The 24,731-nt window shown below is 39.4% G+C and overlaps 1 long non-coding RNA gene across 6 annotated transcripts in view; it reads right to left on the bottom strand.

Moving 5' to 3' along the window:
* LOC128847700 (uncharacterized) overlaps positions 1 to 24,731 on the bottom strand; it is a 394,963-nt gene that overhangs the window by 118,087 nt on the left and 252,145 nt on the right. For all 6 annotated transcript variants that reach the window (XR_008446936.1, XR_008446940.1, XR_008446939.1 and 3 more), the window contains one exon: positions 5,227 to 5,275. This is a non-coding gene — a long non-coding RNA (uncharacterized LOC128847700). The remainder of the gene's footprint in view (positions 1 to 5,226; positions 5,276 to 24,731) is intronic.

Raw genomic sequence — 24,731 nt, 5'->3', positions numbered from 1 at the left:
CTGGATGTTTAATAAATCTTTCTTCCAAATAGGTCCAGCCTCTTTGCTTCTTTATTTTTTGGGGCAGAACTGTTTTGCCTGGCTGTCTTTCTTGTTGGTAGCAGACACAACCAGTGACCCCAGAGGTGGCTGGGTGTACAAGTATTTGAACCCTTTAGCTGGGATGAAATAGTTCTTTTCAGCCATTTTGGAGGTGGGTGGAATGGAGGACGGGGTCTGCCAGAGGGCTTTAGCTATTTTCAAGACCCCATTATGCACCGTCTGTGCAACTTATAAGGGGGTTGTTGCCGAGAGCATGTTAAACAAGGTGTCCGACTGCTCTGTCATCTCCTCCACCCCCAGGCCCAAGTTCATGGCTACCCTTTGGAGCAGGCCCTGATGCTCCTCAAAATCATCCAGTAAGCTGGCATGAGAGGGTCCTGCAACAGCCTCGCCTGGCAACAAGGAGGATGACTGAATCACTGGGGGCCGGTCTGGGACATCATTCGCCAGGGGGGAAGGGGAGTTAGGGGTGGGCATTCACTCCTGTGCCCCAGTGTCTAATTCTGCTCCGCACACCGAGCCCAGTGCCGCCGGTGCTGTCGATTGCTTCTCTGAAGTGGCAACCGATGAGTGATGTGAAAGGGCATCAGCAGAAGCAACACATCCCATGATTTCCAGGAGGCCACCTACTTGCACCAGGCACCCACCATCTTCTCTCAATTCTCACTTATTCACAAAGTCAACACACACTAACCTACATCTTTGTTAATACAGAGCCTTCTTCCAGATGCTCAGGGCATCCTGTCTTATGTGTGTTGTCCATTTACACTGTAGTCCTTCTTGGGGCAGAGACCCTATATAGTGCTCAGCAAGCAGCACCAGAACTTAACCAATAATAAACGTGTTTGCTCAAAAGGAAGTTGGTACTTGTTTTTCATCAAAGAATCGTGGAATAATAATAGAAGATTAGGGTTGGAAGAAACCTCAGGAGGTCATCTAGTCCAACCCATTGCTCAAAGCAAGACTAACACCAATTAAATCACCCCAGCCAGGGCTTTGTCAAGCCAGACCTTAAAAACCTCTAAGGATGGAGATTCCACCACCTCCCTAGGTAACCCATTCCAGTGCTTCACCACCCTCCTAGTGAAATAGTGTTTTCTAATATCCTAGACCTCCCCCACTGCAACTTGAGATTATTGCTCCTTGTTCTGTCATCTGCCACCATTAAGTATAGCCAAGCTCCATCCTCTTTGGAACCCCCCTTTCAGGTAGTTGAAGGCCGCTATCAAATCCCCCCTTACTCTTCTGCAGACTAAACAAGCCCAGTTCCCTCAACCTCTCCTCATAAATCATGTGCCCCAGCCCCCTGATCATTTTCGTTGCCCTCCGCTAGACTCTCTCCAATTTGTCCACATCCTTTCTGTAGTGGGGGCCCCAAAACTGGACACAATATTCCAGATGTGGCCTCACCAGTGCCAAATAGAGGGGAATAATTACTTCCCTCAATCTGCTGGCAATGCTCCTACTAATGCAGCCCAATATGCCACTAGCCTTCTTGGCAACAAGGGCACACTTATATCCAGCTTCTCATTCACTCTAATCCCCAGCTCCTTTTCTGCAGAACTGCTGCCTAGCCACTCGATCCCTAGTCTGTGCATGGGATTCTTCTGTCCTAAGTGCAGGACTCTGCACTTGTCCTTGTTGAACCTCATCAGATTTCTTTTGGCCCAATCCTCCAATTTGTCTAGGTCACTCTGGACCCTCCCTATCCCTACTCTCCAGCATATCTACCTCTCCCTCCAGCTTAATGTCATCTGCGAACTTGCTGGGGGTGCAATTTATCCCATCATCCAGATCATTAATAAAGATGTTGAACAAAACTGGCCCCCGGACCTACCCTTGGGGCACTCCACTTGCTACCGGCTGCCAATTAGACATCGAGCCGTTGATCACTACCCGTTGGGCCCGACAATCTAGCCAGCTTTCTATCCACCTTATAGTCCATTCATCCAATCCATACTTTTTTAACTTGCTGGAAAGAATACTGGGGGAATGCATGTCACAAGGCATGTTGTACCCTGAAGATCACTGATCCACAAGAGCATATTATCAGCGTACTAGAGAATATGCAAATACTCTTTAATGGCTGTGACATGGAATAAACTGGTTGTGTAACTTTGATAGTACCGGATATATTTGTCTTGATGATTTATTAAGGTGGCAGTCAGTATTCCATTTATGTTTTCTTTTAAAGACAGAAGCCAGAATCCTGTTCCCTCCCAACCATCTGCCCCTGTCTCACTACACACGTCACTGAAAACAAAAACACTTGTACCTCATGGGTGGATTCATCATTTGTATGTCCATGAAGTTCTTCAAAAGTGTGACTTGGATCCAGTAGCAAAACTCAAAGGCCACTAAGTGATATTTTATATATGCAAAAGGATTTGTTAAGCCCTGACAGCTTCTTAGAACCTGTCAGGCTTCTGTTTCTCTTACTAGGGTCAAATCTAGATAATTTATACAATGCTGTAAATCCAGTTAATCTTAAAATATTCTGTAATTGAGAGGTCAGGAGGCCTTCCATAGTACTGGCTGTGTAGGAAACTGCCCTCCTTCTGATTTGTGTTTTTTCCTCATACATTCTGTAAGATGCAAATAAACATTTTCTCCTGTTTAACGTACATCAAAATGGAGTCCCTGACAGTGGAGTTGGGGCATTTTTTTGGCAGGCACAAGCATAGTGATTGGACTTCTGATGAAAATAAGGCAAACAGCATGGAGAAAGTAGCTGAATCTGCTATGTCAAGAGCACAGAGAATGTTCTCCCTCGCCATTCTTGGAGAGGGCCACCAGGAGACTAAAATACCCTAAGGTATACAAGGCAGCTATTAGAGGAGCAGAAGAGATTTTGTTTCCAATACTACAACACGACTACTACCTCCTGTAGAATCCCTTATTTTATCCATCATGGTCTGCTCCAGACACTACAGTTCTGAGTGAAGTATAAATCTGTATATATGGTAGGAGCCTTTGATGATCTATCATCTAAAGCACTCTGTGTCACTTGTACCTCACTATGTTGAAAGGTTGGGTTTTTTTGGAGGGAGAGGGAGTGGTGGGGGAAGGAATCAAAGAACATGATGATTACACTGAGTAGGGATTGTCAATAGCAACTGCACTAGCAATACAGATATGTATTCAGGCTGAGTCATTGGATAGTTAGATCAGGGATAGAGCTGATGACTTCTAAACAGACTACATCTCATTGCTCAGGGATGTAGACTCTTCCATTGAGCCTACAAATTTGCAGCCAAGAGCCAACATCAGATGGACTGTTCAAAAATGAAGAGCTACTTTAGCTGCTTTGGAGACAATTATTAATAGTAAATATTTATACTATGGTAGCTCCCAAAGGCCCCCATTAATACTATTGTACTTGGTGAGGAACAAACAGAGAGAGATGAGACAATCTTTGCACAGAGCATTTGGTTTGGGGGGAAGGGCCAGCAGTGCCAACGAATACAGGAATGGCAATAGCAGAAAGGCTAGAAGCAGGTGCGTTAGCATTCAGTGCTAGAGGCATTGGTGACAGATTTGGACAGAAGTGGAAGATCTGATGACCATATCTGGCTGGTAACGCCTTGTGGGGTTCTCTTCAAAAAAAATATATATGATAGTCAGTCAAGCACTATAGGTTTTTTCCCTTCACACCTTCCTTAAAAAGAGTTGAGACACTTGCACTAGGATGTTATGAGGAAAGAAAAAATATGTTCTAAGCACAGCGATCAGTGTACAGGACTCAGACACACCCAAGAGATCTGATGTATATTCTTGATTCTGCTATGAACATATTGACTTTGCATGAGTCACTTAAGGTCCAATTTTCATTGGCTTCAATATAGCTACTGACAAGAGTAAATGCTACTCAACATGAGTAAGCGTTGCTGAATTGGGCCTTCATGTTTTTGTGCCTTAGTTTCCTTGTCTGCAAAATGTAGATTTATAAAACTTGCCTTCCTCAAATGCACCATGAGCCTAAATTCATTCATATTTGTACCACACAATGAGAATCAACAGATGGAAAGCACTAAAACATGCAAAATACGTAACATGCTTGTCATGTGTTACATATTTCTACTAAAGATGATTGAAAATATTCTGACAAAAAGTTTTTCATCAGCAAATGCTGATTTTTCAAAACAAATTCAGAGGAAAGGGTCAGTCGACAAATGCCCTACTTCCCAAAATTTTTGAAAACAGTTCCTTTTTGAGGTTGAAATGACTTTTCATAAGCATGAACCAATTTCTGGTGAATAGGATTTACTCTTTGACTAACTGGAAGAAATGCTGATACTTATGGAAAGTTTTAAAGAATATTTTGATTAGAAACAATTTGTTTATATTTTATACTTCTCCCCCAACATTTTTTTAAAACTAGGAATCTTTACATGAAAAGAGAATCTTTATTTCTTAACAATACTTCAATTTCCATGGTTTGTTCCTCACCAAAAACTCTTAATCCTCTGTTTGCAAGATCATAGACATCTCCACAGCAACTAATGGTGAAGTCAAAAACAGAGGATTATGACTTCAGGTGAAGAACAAACATCTGGAAGTGATGAAATCCTAGAAGACAATGATCCTGTTTTTCAAGAAAACATCAGAAGCAACAAATCAGGGGGAAAGACCAAAAATATGTAAAAAAATATAGATAGAATGCAATCTAAAGGAAACATCCAGTGTTTAGTGGATTAACTATGAACATGGAAAATACGGAAAAGAATCTAATGCAAACGTGAAATGCTACTGTACATTTCTTAAGCATACCTTATTTATAAAGGCAATGTCAATACTTCTAATCTTTTTTATTATTATGTAAAAACCCACTGATAATTTAGTGGTGATGAATACAACATATTTTATTTTGTATTTGCAAAATTACTTTTGAAAGAAGCAGATGTGTGCCAGCACATCTGGAAACCACTTTTAATTACATTTTCCTCAAGTAGGAAAGCAGTAGCTTGTACCCATAGTGAAGCTTTTATATCTGACCACACAAATGCTAGCAACCACCTGTGCTTTACTCTAATTTGCATTATAGAGTATATCACATTACTACCCTATTATTCCAGAACTACATATAAAGTTGTTATGTGATTAAGCGGCAGCAAGTGTGGTCTTAAAAAAGGCCTTTCCTCAACAAAAAAATGTAATAAACTTGATTGCAGTTAAGGTACTTACCACTGAGGAGATCACAATAAGCGTGAGTCTAAAATTGTCTTGTCTGGTCCTGAAAGTCATAAACATATACATTAAAAATTATGTTTATTGGTCTGCAGAGTGGAATTTAGTAAATTAATTTTTCTCTTCAAATGAGATGCATTGTGTGGGGTTTCATTTTGTTTGGTTTCTGTTTGATTTTTTTTACATTTTATGTCAGACACTTAGTGTCATAATCATACTTCATCCTGCATTTTTAGTCAAACTCTATGATTACAGAAGACAATTACAACTCTGATCTGCCAGCACAATATTTCATTTCAGTCAAAAATATTTTCATAAACTGCAAACATCTTGATTTTATGGTAATCTGGGTCTTTTGGTCTTACAAGGGAAAAGTAAATGTTTTGCTTGTTTACATCCTTATTATTCATTTTTGACAAAGGATGAAGTTCCAGATTTGTACATTATTTTTATATTCCTTTTTTCAATATCACTCTTTCAGAATTCTCAGTGTGTCTAAGGTGGACATTCAAACATCTGTATGTACCGTCTGGGAGGGGACACAGTGATTACTTGTAATGTATTTAACTCTGATATAGGAATCCCTGAATCTCCAAGGACACATCAGTAAGAAATAGACACTAGTATGTACAACTTTTCCAAATAGTTTTTTTCTCCCTTAAAAAAGTATATAAAAAAGTAATCCTTGAACATAAATGATATAGCCAAATGAGCTACCATATTTTAGTATAAATTGCTATGGTTATTTTCATAACATTCATTTAACTAAGAACAGAGCTATAAATGTCATATCAGCATACTTCTATCTGCTTATCAGTCAATATGTTTGGGAAAAAAGATTTCACAATATCATTAATGTAAAAACATGTTCACCTGACTAATATTTTCACCCCCATTTCAGAAATTAAATTTTATGGGATTATATGAAGCCACAGAGAATTCCTCTTGGGACCAAATTCTGAATAACTTCATTAAGTGCTGTCAAGAGCCCTGAGGTTTGGAATGAATGATTCTTCTCCCTCTTCCAGACAGAGGAATAGTGGAGCTGATTCCTGTATACTAGCTCTGCCATTATACTCTCTTTCTTTGTGGAGGCATCACTAATGGATCCATAAATCTATTTGGCCTCTCTCCTGCCCTCCCACCACCAAAATCCCTCCATGACCATGCACAGTAGCACCTAGATAGAATGCATTCCCTGCACAGGCTTTCCAAATTCTGCTGCCTCCCACCATATAGCAGCATTGGTTCTCCTGCATCTAAGGTTCTGGGAAAGATTTGTCCCTTAATCTATCTTCTTCATGCTTCCAAGGCTTGTGTGCCACACCTATGCATATTGGGCATCCCTTTAAAAATCCACCCAACTACTATATATTCAATAATATTGCAAATGCTGGATGGGTTGCTGTATAGAACACTCACTATGCCACACAGCGAGCCCTTTAATATCCTAGGGGAATTAAGAAGGTTAACAGGCCACAATCATATTGTTGTAAAATTATAACCTGGTTTCACAGTATGAACATATTGGTTGTCCATGTGAAGGAGAGAGAATACTCTTTCTCCTATTCCCTAATCTATGGTAATTGTTTTACACTGTTAAAAATATTTTCATTTTTGTGAATCACACAAAACTAAAAATGTAAAAGGCCCACTGTCTACTTGGAAAAACAGGCAAACCTCATACATCGCTTGTAACATGTATTGCAAACTAGATAAATTCCTAAGATGTACAAAGCCTGTCGAGCATTCAATAGTGCTCAACTATTACACAAAAATAAGTTTATTTTGTATATTCATTTTATCATTTGCTTCTTAGGAACCACTTGAAATCAACTTTATTGAGGGGAAAAAGGTGTTTTTAATTATCAAAACAGTGGATCTGTGAATTTAAATCGGATTCCTCTTGGAAATATTTTATCTGATGTAGTTTTAAGTGAGAATGTGTTAGCACATACTTAACCAGCTGGCACACCAACATAAATAAATTGTCAGGCCAGTGAAGACAATGGGGCTGCTTGTAGAAGATGGTACTACAATCAGGAACCAAGTGAAATACTCATAATCATATCTTCAGTTTTTAAGAGAGAGATAGATGCTGATTCTGTTTAAAGTTAAGAGACACTTAAGCAGGGGAATAGGAAAATTACGCTCCACCACAAATGGTTAAGCAGTCATGGAAAGAAAGAAAAAATTGCATCCTACAAAGGCTTGCTCACCATGGGTACGATTCAAAGCCCAGTGAAGTCAATGGGATTCTTTCCAGTGATTACAATGAGCTTTAGATCAGGCCCCAAGTGTTCACATTTCCTCAACTGCCACACTCACTAGCATTGCTAATAGGAGAATAGCATAATAAGGGATGTGTCTGGGAATGAGATGAACAGTGCCTTAGAAGAAATGGGATTTTTACGAGATGCTGAGCCATTAACATTTTAAAATATAGATATGAATTCATTCTACTGTAATTCACAGTATTGCAGATAACAGCCTGGTGGTGGGGTAAAGAGCAAGCAAATACTCCCATGGACACACTACCCAAATTCTTCTCATTTCAGACTGTAGATTTGATGGGATTTATTAGGACAATTCCCCTTAAACCAATTAGCCCGGTAGTGTTCATGCGTATGCGTACACATGGAGTTAGTCCACTCAGTTACTTGCAAAGTAGTAAACTGGAAACAGGATTGTGGCTGGTGACCGGTGCAGAACATGCTACATGAAGGGAAAAGAGAGCACTGCCACCTGGACAGAAAGCCCTCCCACAGCCAGAAACTACTGAATATCTGGGTGATTGTTGTGTGCAGAATGCAGAGTTTACATTGGAATTACTACCAGGAACAGGGGTTTTCTGGGTCATGTTAGTATGTCATGGCCATTTTAAGAAGGGCAGGGTTAAATCCTTGTCCATTTTTTCCCTTAAAGAACTGGTTGCAGATATTTAAAAAGGCTACGTAATTCTATTGGTCCTTCTTGGGAAATTTGACAAATCTAATATCATATATCATTGTTCTCAATTAAAAACAATATTTGGATACAGTAATTATTTAATAACCAATCAGAATATGGTGTGGTTATACCAACAATTTGTTAATTAAAAACTTTGTAAACTTTTGAGAGTCTGCTGCAGAAAGAACAGAGAAGGGAATATTATCAAGAACTATTTTGTCTGCATGTAGTCTCTGAGGAAACTCACACATTTTTATTCAGACCCTTAAATCACTGCACAGAAAAAATATATAATAAAAAAGCGCACATAACATGCTAATAAAGTGAGATTTCATTAGTAAATTACACCACTGTACACGATAAGTAGTCTGCATGCTTGTATTCCCGTTGCATAAGAATACACAGCAATCATACTACTCTTATATAATGCTAAAAGTCTGAAGATAAAAAATAAATAAAATAATTTCATGTTAAATTGGAATTTCTAGTCATTTACTGTACTTTTTATCACTGAGCTGACAACATATTACCATTAGTAGCTTATAACAAAACTAACATTTTAATTTGGCACATCATCTTCTTTTTTCTCTAACCCATGAAGTTTGGAATCTGGTATGTACTCCTCTTATCTAACTCTGTTACTTTAGAATCTAAGAGTGCACTGTGTACATTAATCTTTCATGGCAGAGTTCACTGAAGTTCTGCCAAAATTCAATAATTACGTTCTATCCAGTGTAACAATTTATTTATCTCATTGCTGGAATTTAGACCATATAGAACAAAGTGCTCAGTTTATATGAATAAAATGCATTTTAAAAAATCCTCTGTTTCATTTCTCAAGTTTTAAAAATGATGATGCAAATTACTGAATCTGAAGGCTGTCTTTTCAAGTCTGTTTGTTAGCCAGGTGAATCGAACATGCTTTGTTATGTGTTTATTTGATTTTTTTAAGTAGGGGAAAAAGTACTTTAGATATTGTTACATATTGGAAAAAATCACATACAATGTCCTTTTGTCACTGCACTATTAGCAAAATCCTCAAGTATTAATGTGTCATGATTAACAGTGCAAACTACAAAGCAAAACTGTAATATTTTGAATGAGTACCAATTATTTTATTAAGTTAAAATCAGCAATTGGAAGTTCAGCTGTTCTATAGAGTAAAATCAAAGATAAAAAATAGAGTAAACTTCAGTTCTACAATTCTTCACACTAGTGATACCTTCATAAACAAACAAAAACCAGAAGTTAAAGAACGCCAATTAAGAAGTTAAAATAACACCATTTCAGAGAGTTGTAAAAATCACTTGATGGGGAATATTTAGTATGCTTTACTTTTGAGAGTCTCCAGGAAAGTTAATAAACCAGGTCATGTATCAACCTGGCTGTACTGAAGAAATATTCATTTGTTGTTTCCGGATTTAGAAAGAGGAAATAATGTTAAATATTATTTACTGACTTAGCCAATATTTTTTGATGAAGCAAAATACTAACTAGCATGTCAGGTACTTTTGTGAACTTTACAGTAGTCTAAAATCAAATTTACAACGTCTTTAGTTTCTTTACAAACTCTCCTTTACTTTAGACACTAACAATCTCTGAAGTTAGTGCTTACCACAATAGAGAACTTGACTTTGGATTTAGAAAATGGCTCACAAAGTTTTTAGAGCAGTATATGCTATAATTTATAACTTAGTCCTCCCCCTTACCTCCATAAAATATGAAACTCTACAAGCAATGCACAAAGTATTGATAGCCAGTGCTCACTTTTTGTACTGAAAACCTTGCTTTAAAATGTAGTTGGCAATGAATGGGATAGAAATTGGGGGGTGGGAGGGTAAGGGAGGTTAAATCAACTGTATCTAATTTAGAGACACAAGCAAAAATTATTTTTATATATTGGATACAAGATTTATTTTCCCCTCTCCCAAATGCTACTTTGACATTTCCTTTTATGCACTATATTGTCATTTTCCGGCAATACTTCAGAGTAAAACAGGATTCAGCTGCAATATATTTTCACCCCTTGGCAAACCTAAAAATAAAATCTCCACTAAAATCTATTAGATCTTACACATGTTGTGCTGTTTCAGAAACACGGTCAATCGTTATTTCAATGTATTTTTAATCTTGTCAGCTTCCACCTCTGCAAACGCCATGTGTTAAAATTCAAATGTTAGGAAAGAATGTACAGTATCATAATTCAGTTCACAGCAACACAATAATGCAGAAACACTTTTCTACACAAATTAATATGCATTTTCAGACCCTGAAGGTTTCTTAAAGCTTCTCAAGTTGTTCCAGGTGCTTTTCCCTAAATCTAGTTACATCTTGCATTGTGTAATAATAAAGGAAAGAACAATACACTTTATAGAAAATGTATGTATGTTTAAAAAAGAAATACACAATGCCTACAAAGCCCATTCTAACTGCAGGTGCTATTGCAAAAGGGAGCAGAGTAGTGTGGTGATGAAAGCCTCGTTTCTTACTGATGCTGCTTATTAAACATGACTTTGCTTATAAGTCAAGGGAAAAACAGATTAAAATATAAGAGGAAACAAGCAATTAAAAGGCTAAAACCACAAGTACTGCTAAGTAAAATAAAATCTTTACAAAAATCTTGCTTCATATATTCCCTTTACATTGAGTAGACACTGAAATCTGCCTTCAGTTCTGGTGCAAGCTATACAGTATGTAACAGGAGGTCCTTAGTTTCCAATTACTGTACTTCATTGTTGGAAACAGATTTAACTCAAAAAGCATTCAAGTGTACAATAGTGAACTATTCATTTACTGGACCAAATTTATTTAGATAATATAAAAAATGAATAAGTGCATATAAAATACAGTGACAATCTTTACAAATTTTTGATATCTGAAAACACTGAAATGTCAACTTTCTCAGTTCTTTATTAATATTTAAAGTAACTCTCCTGTTCCATTTTTAATAATAAAGGACATGCAGCTGTTGCACACTATTCCAGAAAGCTTCATAGCCAGATTTTTTTAAATTTAGGATAAATTCAAAGGTTTCTGTTGTTTTTTTTTTTTAATTACATTCTGTCTATATCTGAATAGTTATATTTAAAAAGTTAACTTTTACTGTACACACAAAGAAACTTCTAGAAAATTTCATTACTTACTGTTCACTGAGTATTACTTACTGAGTTTAACTGTTTAAAGAATTCATCTGCTACTTATCCAGGAGTGTTTTAAACAACCCTTAGCACTGTATACTGCTTAAATGAGATAAAATTAGCCTGTTTCGGTATACTGAAAAAAAGATATACATATAAAAGACAAGCCTTCCTCCTTATGACTTAGCTCATTGTAACCTATTTTTGGTGGCAAGTAAGCTAAGGAAATTTAGAATGATAATAGCAACAATTTGGTACATTAGGAAAAACCAAAAAGAAAATGAATGTGTCAGATATACTGTACAAAGTCATTTTGACATGCCTACACAACTGGTTGTAGCAGCTTTCACAAATGATTCCTAATCACAAAAAAATGCTCCAGGTTCTTTCAGAGAAAGCTTGCTGTTGGGAAGTTGATTTTGGCGAGGTGCCAAAATCATGTGCATAAGGGGCCCTCATTACCAATTCATGGCAGCCTTCAGCGCTGACAAAAAAATGTGACCCAACAGGCTAAAGCAACGACTAAAATTAAAAATTATGAGACAAAGACAACTTACTTAATATTCCTTCCATAGCCACATTGAACTTTTTCGTAATTAAACCCTCGTTAGTTTAAACAGTTTTCAACTTCTTTTAAATAATTGAGCAGGCATTCTTTAAAATCTGAAAGCTTTCCCTGTAAATTCACTCAATCTACTGCACTTTTAAAAGTATTTTCATGTGCTAACAGAACTTTCATTGTAAGTGTCTACTAAAAATCTCTCTAAAGCAGGAGTAGCATGCCCATACAGATTTAATTTCTATAAATAGTAAACAGACAATTACAACATTTCACCAGCTTTAAAACTGCGGGGGGAGGGGGGAAGAAGGAGGAAGGGAGGACTTAATATATAAGAGTAGCTATTTCCCAAATGTTCTAAAAAGATAATCAAAATGTTCATGCAAGTTGCAAACATTAAGCATTTACAATTAACAGAGCTGCACAACTTTCCCATAAAAGCAGATCTGATACACAGCCTTACCTAGATGTCCTCTGGCTTTTCTGTGGATCAAAAAGTTTCCTGCCTAAGCACACAGATATTCTTTCACAAACCATAAAGGCCCCTTTGATTAATCCAGCACTGTAACAGACTGCTTTCTACACCACAGTGAGAGCAGGATACGTCAGCTTTCAAGAGAAAAAAAATATTCTTAATACACAATTAGCAGCAGATTGTATAATAGTGGATTTATCTTAAAGAGGGAAAAGGCATTTTTTAAAAAGCAAAGAGGGTGCGGTCAGATGTTAGGCTATCCCTGAGAAAAGGGGCCTAGGCTGCATTAGTACCTAAATACTAGCAGAAGCAAACTGGGAAAGGAGCCAATGGAATGACTTTGTTTGACCCAGCTGCCAATCTCTCCTGAAGCAGTGCGCCAGACTAAACACTGACACTATTTTAACTCAAATCAGGCTACAGCAGCTGTTTGCTTTCCGGCTCTGAGCTATGCACCATGGCCATGATGACTCTGCACAGCACGTATGATAGAGCTAGGGTTGTACTGCTAAAATATGTTCCATGTTTGGATTTGTCATATAGGAGCAATTTTAACACCTCTTGTTCCCCTGGAGTGAAATAAAAATGAGCTTACAGTCCTGTAGAAACTCAGCATTTCAATTCAAGTAATGAGGAGAAGTGACCATTTAGGACAAAAGAGAACTGGAACATACTGTACAGATGTGCGCACATGATTCCAAAATCCAACTGGCACCCAAGATAGAATCAGTGCTAAGTCAAAAAATAAGACTGGTCAAGAATCAGAAAGAACATCTCTTTTCCCTTTCTCACTAGTTCTTCTACCTAAACTGTATTTTTGTAACAGTTTTTAAATATTGTATAGGCATCCCTCCCCCATAAATACTATACATATATGCGTTGTGTATGTAGGCATATATATACCCATACACACACAGGTCCAGATTCTGTTCTCAGTTACACTGGTGCAACTCCAGAACCTCCATTGCAACCAGTGGAGTTATTCCAATTTGCACCATCATAAACGGGATTAGAACTTGACATATCCATTTACATATAAAGTTCATATGTGAAAAGTAAGATCATTAAAAGAAAATATAAGGCTATATTAGCTACAGGTATGGTGCATGGAAGCTGACACACCATATTCTGTAACCAATGTAAAAAGAAACATTCAAATCTTGTGAGTATCTGAAGTGGAACACAAACATACATAAAATTCAACAGGGGCACTGAGAAACATCCCTTCTGAACTATATAGTATCAGATTATATAGCAAAAGTTGAACAAAGTTTCTTCTATTAGAATTTTGGTGCACTTCCACTCAAACTGTCCAATGATGCCACAGCCACAGAGTTCCTCTACCCCCACCCAGCCCTAGAGAGCTCATTGGCTTCTCCCACACACAGTGCATCCCTGTCCCCTAGCCTTGCCTCCCCAGATGACATGAAACAAATGTTGAAGTACACTAATTCAAAGCAAAAAAGTAGACTATAGGAGAGAATAATTGGTGTGCTGACATCTTCCATGGGCACGTTCTGTCTAATTATCAGATGAGAACTAGAGGAGCACTCCTTTTTTCTTCAAATATATTTTATTTAGGTTTTCACAGAGAAAATCATATCACAAAGCTGAACATACAGTATGCACTGCAGAGTCCAGCAATATCATTGCTGCAACCGTTGTGACTTTACTCCAAGCCTCACAATATTCGGTGTTTCCTTTAAGCCCTGGCTCTTGAAGTCAAGTGATCAGGTGAGAATCTCAGGTTTCATTTTTTATTTATTTATGTATTTATTTTTTAAAGAAAGCTTATAGCTCTCATGGTTGCAGGAAAAAAAACCTTGAAAATATGAACTGAGTGCATCCTAAAGAGGTAAAAAACCCAAACCAACCAACACGCAGAAGACACATAAAAAGACCCCATGACTCACTGGAAGCTTTGGTGGTTTGTTTGTTTTTTAATATCATGATTTTTAAAATAATCTCATGATTTCTGGAGCCTGACGCATGATTTCTGAATGTTTGGGATTGACAGGAATGGATATTTTAAAGCCAATGTACGCCCCAAACAGTCATAATAAAAGATCATAATGGTGATAGCTCACTCTGTTGACTGGGCTGGATAAGTCTGATACTGAGATACTCCGCACCCCTAACACTCACTAAAACCAATGGAAGTCATTGGTGCTGTGCGCTCTTCAGTATCATATCAGGAAACACATGTACAAAAATAGAATTTCAGATATCATGGTGGCCCAACAAAGATCTGCAGATATGTGGATCAATAAAGTTTTTGAACAAAATATCCATATATTCAGCTCCATGATGAAAGTTATGCAAGGGAGTTTAGAGAGGGGATGTGAGAGCCTGATACAACTGATTAAAATTCTTTAAACTTAGGCCAATAAACACTCCCTTCCCCAAACAAAACAAAACACAAGAGGCTGCAGAAGTAGAAAGAGAATGCAGGCAGAGGTCCAGCAGCAGAGTGGGGGCTATCCAGTTTATTGCACTGAATGCAGCATGTGTAATTACCTCCCTTGTGGGCAGGTGGCATATGTGTGGATTCAGTGCAAGCAGCTCATGGCTCTCAGAAACTGAGTACAGGCTCTTGAGACCAGAGGAGCTAAAGGCAACAGAGAGGTACCTACATGAGACTTTCCAGGACACAGTAGAGTGGTCCCACCCCAAGTCTGACTGCCTCTGTGCTGTTGAGGAGGATGAAAGTGTCAGGGAAGGAGTACATCAAAGTGGAGTGGTGGGAAACAATCCTATAGTTGTCCAGATGATGTCATGGTATCCTCTCCGGGGAAAGTAATCCTAGTTATTAGGAAGATACAGGTAATAGTAATGGGGGATCTGATCATTAGAAATATAGATAGCTGGGTTTGTGATGACCGGGAGAATTGGTGAATTGCCTGCTGGGTGCAAAGGTTGCATAGCTTGAGACATCTTGATAGGCTTTTGTGCAGTCCTAGGGAGGAGCTAGTGGTTGTAGTACTCGTAGGTCCCAATGACAGGGAAATATAAGAGATCCTGGAGGTCAAATTTAGGCTGTCAGGTAAGAGATTGAAGTTAAGGACCTCCATGGTAGCAGTCCCTGAAATGCTTCAAGTTCCACGCACAGGCCCAGTTAGACAGGCAAAACTGCAGTGTCTCTATGCGTGGATGAGACGATGGTGTAGGGTGGCAGAGTACAGGGTTAGTAGGAACTGGGGACCTTTTGAAAAGGAGGAGCCTATACAGGAAGGATGGGCTCCACCTAAACCAAAATGGAGCCAGATTGCTAGCATGTAAAATTTTAAACGTTGTAGAGGAGTTTTTAAACTAAGGGAGAAAGCCGACAGGTGCAGAGGAACACATGGTTCAAGCAGAGACATCCCATAGGGAACGATCTATTAATGGGGATTCTCTATATCAGGAATAGGCAACCTTTGTCATGCATGCCGAAGGCGGCATGCGAGCTGATTTTCAGTGGCACTCACACTGCCCAGGTCCTGGCCACCGGTCCGGGGGCTCTGCATTTTAATTTAATTTTAAATTAAGCTTCTTAAACATTTTAAAAACCTTATTTACTTTACATACAACAATAGTTTAGTTATATATTATAGACTTATAGAAAGAGACGGTCTAAAAACGTTAAAATATATTACTGGCATGCGAAACCTTAAATTAGAGTGAATAAATGAAGACTCGGCACACCACTTCTGAAACGTTGCCGACCCCTGCTCTATATCTTAGTAAGGAGGAGAGAATGGAAGTTGATAAAGCACATGAAGGAACTGAAGAGAAACAGTCAAATGAAAAAGAGTTCCATTCAATTACATAACATAGTGGCAGAGAGCTAAAAACTGACAAATTTGCTTGTATACAAATGTTAGATATCTAAATACTAAGATGGGTGAACTTGAGTGCCTGGTATTAAATGAGGATATTAATATAATAGGCAACACAGCAACTTGGTGGAATGATGAGAATAAATGGGAAATGGTAATACCAGGGTACAACATATATAGGAATGACAGAGTAGGTAGCATTGGTGGGAGAGTGGCACTATATATGAAAGAAAGCAGAGTTAAATATAATAAAAATCTTAAACTAATCAAAATATACCATAGAAACTTGATGGATAGAAATTCCATACTTCAATAAGAAGAATATAGCGGCAGGAATATACTACCGACCACCTCACCGTGATGGTGATTGTGAAATGCTCTGGGAGATTAGAGAAATTATAAAAATAGAAAACTCAGTAATAATGGGAGATTTCAACTATCCCTATATTGACTGGTACAGGTCACCTCTAGACCGGATTCACAGATATATTTTCTAGACACCATAAATGACTGCTTCTTGGAACAGCTAGTCCTGGAACCCACAAGAAGAGAGGCAATTCTTGATTTAGTCCCAAGTGGAGCACCGACTCTGGTCCAAGAGGTGAATATAGATGAACCACTCAGTAATATAATTAAATTTAACATCCTTGTGGGTGAGAAAATACCGTAGAAGCCCATCACAATAATACTTAATTTCAGAAAGGGGGATCTACACAAAAATGAGGATGCTAGTTAAACGGAAATTAAAAGGTAGTCACAAAAGTGAAATGCCTGCAAGCTGCATGGATTTTTTTTTATAAATACTATAGGACAACAAATTAAAAAGTGGTGAGAGGCAAAAAAGCATCCTTTTAAAAATTGGAAATTAAACCTTACTGATGAAAATAGAGAGGGGCATAAACTCTGATAAGTCAAGTGTAAAAGTATAATTAGGCATGCTGAAAAAGAATTTGAAAAGTAATTAGCAAAAGACTTGAAAACTAACAGCATTTTTTAAAGTATATCAGAAGCAAGACAACCGCCAAACAATCGGGAGGGGGGGGAGATCGCTGGATGATCGAGGTGCTACAGGCGCACTCAAGGCTATTGAGGAGAAGCTAAATGAATTCTTTGCATTGGTCTTCACTGCAGAAGATGTGAGGGAGATTCCCATACCTGAGCCATTGTTTTTAGGTGAAAAATCTGAGGAATTGTCCCAGATTAAAGGGTCAGTAGAGGAGGTTTTGGAACAAATTGATAAATTAAACAGTAAGAAGTCACCCGGACCACATGGTATTCACTAAAGAGTACTGAAGGAACTCAAATATGAAATTGCAGAAATACTAACTGTGGTATGCAACTTATCACTAAAATCAGCTTCTGGACCATGAGCGTCAGTTGGACAGCTAATGTCACACCAATTTTTTAAAAAGGCTCCAGAGGCAAGCCTGGCAATTACAGGCCAGTAAGCCTAACTGCAGTACGAGGCAAATTGGTTGAAACTATAGTAAAGAACAGAATTATCAGAGACATAGATGAACATAGAATCATAGGACTGGAAGGGACCTGGAGAGGTCATCTAGTCCAGTCCCCTGCTCTCATGGCAGGACTATTATCTAGACCATTCCTGACAGGTGTTTGTCTAACCTGCTCTTAAAAATCTCCAATAATGGAGATTCCACAACCTCCCTAGACAATATCCAACCTAAACATCCCTTGCTGCAATTTAAGACCATTGCTTTTTGTCCTATCCTCAAAGGTTAAGAAGAACAATTCTTCTCCCTCTTCCTTGTAACAACCTTTTATGTACTTGAAAACTATTTTCATGTCCCCTCTCGGTCTTCTCCTTTCAAGACTGAATAAACCTTTTTTTTTTTAAATTTTCCCTCATAGGTTATTTTCTTTAATAATTTTTGTGGCTCTTCTCTGGATTTCTCCAATTTGTCCATATCTTTCCTGAAATGTGGCACCCAGAACTGGACACAATACGCCAGTTTTGGGGTACCAAAGAGGATGGATCTAGACTGTTCTCAGTGGTACCTGATGACAGAACAAGAAGTAATGGTCTCAAGTTGCAGTTGGGGAGGTTTAGGTTGGATATTAGGAAAAACTTTTTCACTAGGAGGGTGGTGAAGCACTGGAATGGGTTACCTAGGGAGGTGGTGGAATCTCCTTCCTTAGAGGTTTTTAAGGTCAGGCTTGACAAAGCCCTGGCTGGGATGATTTAGTTGGGAATTGGTCCTGCTTTGAACAGGGGGTTGGACTAGATGACCTCCTGAGGTCCTTTCCAACCCTGATATTCTATGATTCTATGAGTTGAGGCCTAATCAGTGCGGAGTAGAGCGGAAGAATTACTTCTCGTGTCTTGCTCACAACACTCCTGCTAATACATCCCATAATTATGTTAACTTTTTTTTTTGCAACAGTTTTACTCTGTTGACTCATATTTAGCTTGTGGCCCACTATGACTCACAGATCCCTTTCTGTATTACTACTTCCTAGGCAGTCATTTCCCAATTTGTATGTGTGCAACTAATTGTTCCTTCCTAAATGGAGTACTTTGCATTTGTCCTTATTGAATTTCATCCTATTTACTTCAGACCATTTCTCCAGTTTGTCCAGATCATTTTGAATTTTAAACCTATCCTTCAAAGCACTTGCAACTCCTCCTAGCTTGGTATCGCCCGCAAACTTTATAAGTGTACTCTGTATGCCATTATCTAAATCAGGGGTTGGCAACGTTGGCACGCGGCTCGCCAGGGTAAGCACCCTGGTGGGCCGGGCCAGTTTTATTTACCTGCTGACGCTGCAGGTTCGGCCGATCACGGCCCCCACTGGCTGCAGTTCACCGTCCCGGGCCAATGGGGGCATCGAGAAGCCGCGGCCAGCACATCGCTCACCCGCGCCGCTTCTCGCCGCCCCCATTGGCCCGGGGCGGCGAACTGCGGCCAGTGAGGGCCGCGATCGGCCAAACCTGCAGCGTCAGCAGGTAAATAAAACTGGCCCAGCCCGCCAGGGTGCTTACCCAGGCGAGCCGCGTGCCAACCTTGCCGACCCCTGATCTAAATCATGGATATCCAGAAGGCATGTTACTCTGTGAAAGAAAGCTATCAGGTTGGTTTGACATGATTTGTTCTTGACAAATCCATGCTGACTGTTACTTATCCCCTTATTATCTTCTAGATGTTTGCAAATTGATTGTGTAATTATCTGCTCCATTATCTTTCCAGGTACAGAAGTTAAGCCGACTGGTCTGTAATTCCTCGGGTTGTTCTTATTTCCCTTTTTATAGATGGCACTATATTTGCCCTTTTCCAGTCTTCTGAAATCTCTCCCAGATTCCAAGACTTTTCAAAGCTAATCGCTAATGGCTCAGATATCTCCTCAGTCAGCTCCTTGAGTATTCTAGGATGCATTTCATCAGGCCCTGGTGACTTGAAGACATCTAATTTGTCCAAGTAATTTTTAACCATTTTTTCCCTATTTTAGCCTCTGATCTCATTTTCACTGGCATTCACTATGTTAAACATCCAATCATCACCAACCTTCTTGGTGAAAAGTGAAGCAAAGAAGTCATTAAGCACCTCTGCCATTTCTAATTTTGTCTCTACATACTTGTGTTATTTGTTTCTATTCATTCTTTGTAATTTGACCTTGTTTCCACTTTTTGTAGGATTCTTTTCTTTATTTTTAGATCATTGAAGATCTCCTGGTTAAGCCAGGTGGTCTCTTGCCATACTTCCTATCTTTTCTACGCAGTGGGATAGTTTGTTCTTGTGCTCTTAATAATGTCTCTTTGAAAAACTGAGATTTGCTTCCCATAAAAATCTTACCTACCAAATCCCTGAGTTTGATAAAGTCTACTTTCTTGAAATCCATTGTCTTTATTTTGCTGTTCTCCCTCCTACCATTCCTTAGAATCATCCACCATTTCATGATCACTTTCACCGAAGCTGCCTTCCACTTTCAAAAATTCTCAACCAGTTCCATTCTCAACATGATCTGCTGGGGAAGAGTCATCATGTTTTTTGCAAAGGGAAATCATGCCTCACCAATCTATTAAAATTCACAAGGGTGATCCAATAGCGTACTTGGAATTTCAGTTCTAGACAAAGTCCCTCACCAACATCTCTTAAGCAAAAAAAACAAAAAACAAACAAAAAAAAAACAGTCATAGCATAAGAGGGATGGTTCTTTCATGGATCAGTAACTGGGTTAAAAGACAGGAAACACAGGGTTGGAATAAACAGTCAGTTTTCAGAAAGGAGAAAGGTAAATAGTGGTATCATCCCCCAGGGATCTGTACTGGGACCCAGTGCTGTTCAATACATTCATAAACAATCTGCAGGGCTGTCCCTAGCTATTTTGGTGCCCTATGCAGCCCCCCCCCCCCATGGGGTGGGCATGTGGGGCCCCGCCCCAGGCCTCTGCGGGGGGGGGGGAGGAGGCGGGTGTCCACTTCCTGCGGGAAGTGGAGTGACCCGGCCCCAGCATGCTCTGCTCCCCTGGTTCCCAGGCTTGGGGGGGCAGAGGGGAACTGCCCTCCAGCACTTGCCAGCGGTGCGGCTGGGAGCCAGAGGAGCAGAGCAGGGTGGGGCCGGGTCACACTACTTACCAGTGAGGGCAGGCCCAACCGCTTCTGGAGTCCTCAGAGGAAGGGCTGGAGTGGGGGCGGAGCTGGTGCAGAGCAGGGGCCGAAAGAGGCGAGGCGGGGGCGGAGGAGGGGCGGAGGTCACAGGGAAGAGGCAGGGCAGGGGCTGGAGCAGCACACAGCTGCGTAGGGCACCAGGAAATTTCCTAGTGCCCTACGCAGCTGCGTACTTTGTGTATGGGTAAGGACGGCCCTGATGATCTGGAAAAAAAAGAGGTAAACAGTGAAGTAGCAAAATTTGCAGATGATACAAAATTACTTAAAATAGTTAATTCCAAAGCTGTGAAGAGTTACAAAGGGATCTCACAAAACTGGGTAAGTGAGCAACCAAATGGCAAAAGAAATTCAATGTTGAAAAATGCAAAGTAATGTACATTGGAAAAGATAATCCCAAATATACATACAAAATGATGGGATCTAACTTAGCTGTTTTACTCAAGAGAGAGATCTTGGTGTCATTGTGGATAGTTCTCTGAAAACAGCCACTCAATGTGCAGCAGCAGTCAAAAAAGCAAACAGAATGTTGGGAATCATTAAGAAAGGGATAGAAAATATCATAATAAATCCATGGTAAACCCACATCTTGAATCCTTTTTGCAGTTCTGGTTGCCCAATCTCAAAATAGATATATTAGAATTGGAAAAGGTACAGAGAATGGCAACAAAAATGATTAGGGGTATGGAACATTTTCCATATGAGGAGAGATTAAAAAGACTGGGACTTTTCAGCCTGGAAAAGAGATGACTATGGGGAGATGTGATAGAGCTCTATAAACTCATGAATGGTGTAGAGCAGTGGTTTTCAAACTGGAGTATGCAAGCTCTTATCCGGGGATATGCGAGAAAAACCCTGTAATGGTGGACAAAACATTTTATTTAGTACAGAGGTTTTCAAACTGTGGGGTGCTCTCTGTAGAGAGGGCATGGAGGAACATTGGTGGGGGGCAAGCAGCGACACCTGACAGCTTTGGCAAATGCCGTATGGCGGGGCTTGGTGAGGGAGAGCCACCTCCACCCCTTGACTCACCTGAACAGGCCACCCAGCCTGCCCAGGTTGGGGGGCACAACCAAAAATTCTAACTCAAGGGGGGGCCTGAGGTCATTTTGAGTTCAGGTGAGTCAAAGGTAGAGGTGACACTCCCTTCCCGAGCTGCCTGGCATTGCCACTCGCCATCCCCCATGAACATTCCTTCACAAATAATGAGGGGTTCGCCATCACCAGTAACATCTGTTCTTTTCCTTGTTGGGTAGTCTTATCAGATATACCCTTAGAATATTTTTAAGTGTTCAAGTAGACTGAATTTTTTCTGCTTTTATTTATTTACTTTGGATATAATCATATTGAACTATTACTTTATGACCAATAATGTGTTTGCTAATATCATGCTACAAGATAAGAAGTAATCACGAGCCTGGAGTGAAATCCACACTCCACTGAAGTAAATTGTAAAACTCTAATTGATTTCAGTGGGGTCAGGATTTCATCCCCTCTGCTTCAAGGGTGTAAAGAGATTGCCACAACGGTCTACAGCTATTAGTCCATCAATACATGTACAATGTTATGAAAACTAGCTTGGTGACTTATTGCATAGTTTTAGCTTCCTCTGATGCATTATTGGAAGCAGGAAAGCAGACAGGATGGGCTAAAGCTATGACCTAGGCTTGCAAGCCATATAATCTGTTCTGGACTTTGAGACTCCCACAATTTCTTCTTCTCTCTTCTTGTGCCTTTGTCCAACTGCAGGGCCCACTGCAATCTGAATTTTCAGATACTATGTCTGCTACACTGTAAAACTTTTCACATATGATAATATAGAAAGAAAAAACAGATTAACCCTGGGTTTGAAACTTTGAGGCATTTCAAATTAACAAGTTAACTGTCCTGTCCTACAGCTTTTTTCATTCCCAAGGAACATACTTCCCTAACATGTTATGTTGAACTGCAGGATGGTGGTGAAGTTTCGTAAATGTATAGCAAGATACATTACACTTTGTAAAGATATTGAGTGTGGAAAGGGCTAAAGGGCTTCATGGGATATCAGTGTTCATGTTTCAGGATGGAACACAACTACTAACTGCCTGGAGTTAGGAAGAAACTTGCCTCAGATACAGTAATGCTTAAATGTCCTTTATGGTGGACTTACGTGCTCCCATGAAGCATCTGGTACCCTCCACTATGTGAAACAGTGTGTCTGACTTTACCATTCCACTGATTCAACATGGGAAATCTGGACCAGGACCCCATTGTGCTAGGTACTCTACAAAGTCAGAACCCAAATGATGGCTTTTTGCCCCAAAGAGTTTATTTTACCTCTTCTTGTCTATCATCTGCAGTCATGGTGTTTTGACCATTTTCTTGAGTTCATATATAAATAATTGGGCCATCCTATAATATTCATTTTTGTAATGATCACTATGAAGGAGGTTTGGCATATTGCACTGAAGTGTCTCTCTCTGCTTTTATTTCAAACTATTTTTTAAACAAGTAGGATGAAGATTGAAATAAAATTCAATATTACGCCAAACAAAAAAGCAGTCTTTAAACAAACATTAAAACCTGTAAAAAAAAGTATCACTACACAGAAAAATCTTATTCCTTCATTTGAAGCAGATGTGAAATTTCTAATACACCAGCTGACATCTCAGAAGTACAATACAAAGTAAGTATGAATGTTGTCTAGTGGCTTGGGCTGACTAGAAATCAGGATTCTTGGTTTCCATTTCAGATTCTGCCTGTAGCTCATTCAGTGACATTGGGTATGTTATTTAAACTCTCTGGGCCAGATTCTCTGCTGGTGTAAATTCGCATTCCTCCACGAAAGTAAAAAGATTTCCCTACTGAGGATCTGACACTCTGAGTCTCAGATTCTCCATCCATAAAAGGGGGTAACAATACTTCCCTACCAATTTCAAAATGTGTTGAGTGCTCTGAGATACTCAGATGAAAGGTGGTGTAGCAGTGTTTTTATTATATAGTGGTCACCATTCAAGGGTAAGCATTTCACAGCCGTGACCACACAACGATAGCTAAGATATCAAACTATTTCCTTGTACTGACCATAAAACATAACTGTGCCACTTTGTGGCAAGTGTTGGTTGATGATGAGTGACTTCTGTATATTAAGGATAACTATGCAATTTAGACAACAGTGGGCCAAATTCTCTTCCATTTCTCCAGATGTCCACTTTGTACAGGAATGGAGCGAGGGGGAGTAAAGATGTCTTTAAGACACCTTTGGTCTTTGCTATATTTTTGGCACACCTTCTGGCACAAGTTAGAGCAGCCTCAGGAATGCTGTAACCTATTTCAACTCCAATGGCCCTCCTTAATTTTGGCAGTTGAGGACAGCTGGAGCATGTATGCTCTGATCATCTATCCTCCCTCCCCAAACAGCCCATTGTACTACATCTACACCAGGGGATTTAAAGGAAGGGTTGACGTGTAGCTGTTTTGACTGCTCTATGCCATCAAGGGTATTCTCTAGGGGCTGTTTCTGCCAATTATGTGTCCCCTTTACACCACTAGCATGACATAAAGGGCAAGAGAAAAATGCAGAATCTGGTCCACAGTCTATAGTCTTAGAGAGGCTCTAAGGTACTCACTCTCCTTCACCAAATACACATAATTTTATTTTAATTTTCTTTTTTTTGTTGGTGTTGTCACACACAATATTCATCAGCCATTATTTTAAAGGAAGATTTAATGAATCCACAAGACAGGAATAAAACTTGTAGAAAATGCAAGTGATATGTACATTCTTCAGAAAGATTAGATTAGGGCATCAAGTCAAGCTCTTCAATGTATGCTTCACAATGATTTGCAGCATTATGTTTAGAGTTCAAAACTACCTGTCCAACTGCAAAGCTTAAGTAACCAATCAGTCTGCCATCGTATATGCCTTTAAGTTAGCACTATGTTGACTCTTAAAATATTT

The sequence above is a fragment of the Malaclemys terrapin genome, chromosome 1, assembly GCF_027887155.1.
Source record: "Malaclemys terrapin pileata isolate rMalTer1 chromosome 1, rMalTer1.hap1, whole genome shotgun sequence".
Lineage (NCBI taxonomy): Eukaryota > Metazoa > Chordata > Testudines > Emydidae > Malaclemys > Malaclemys terrapin.
This window is presented reverse-complemented; position numbering and strand designations above follow the sequence as displayed.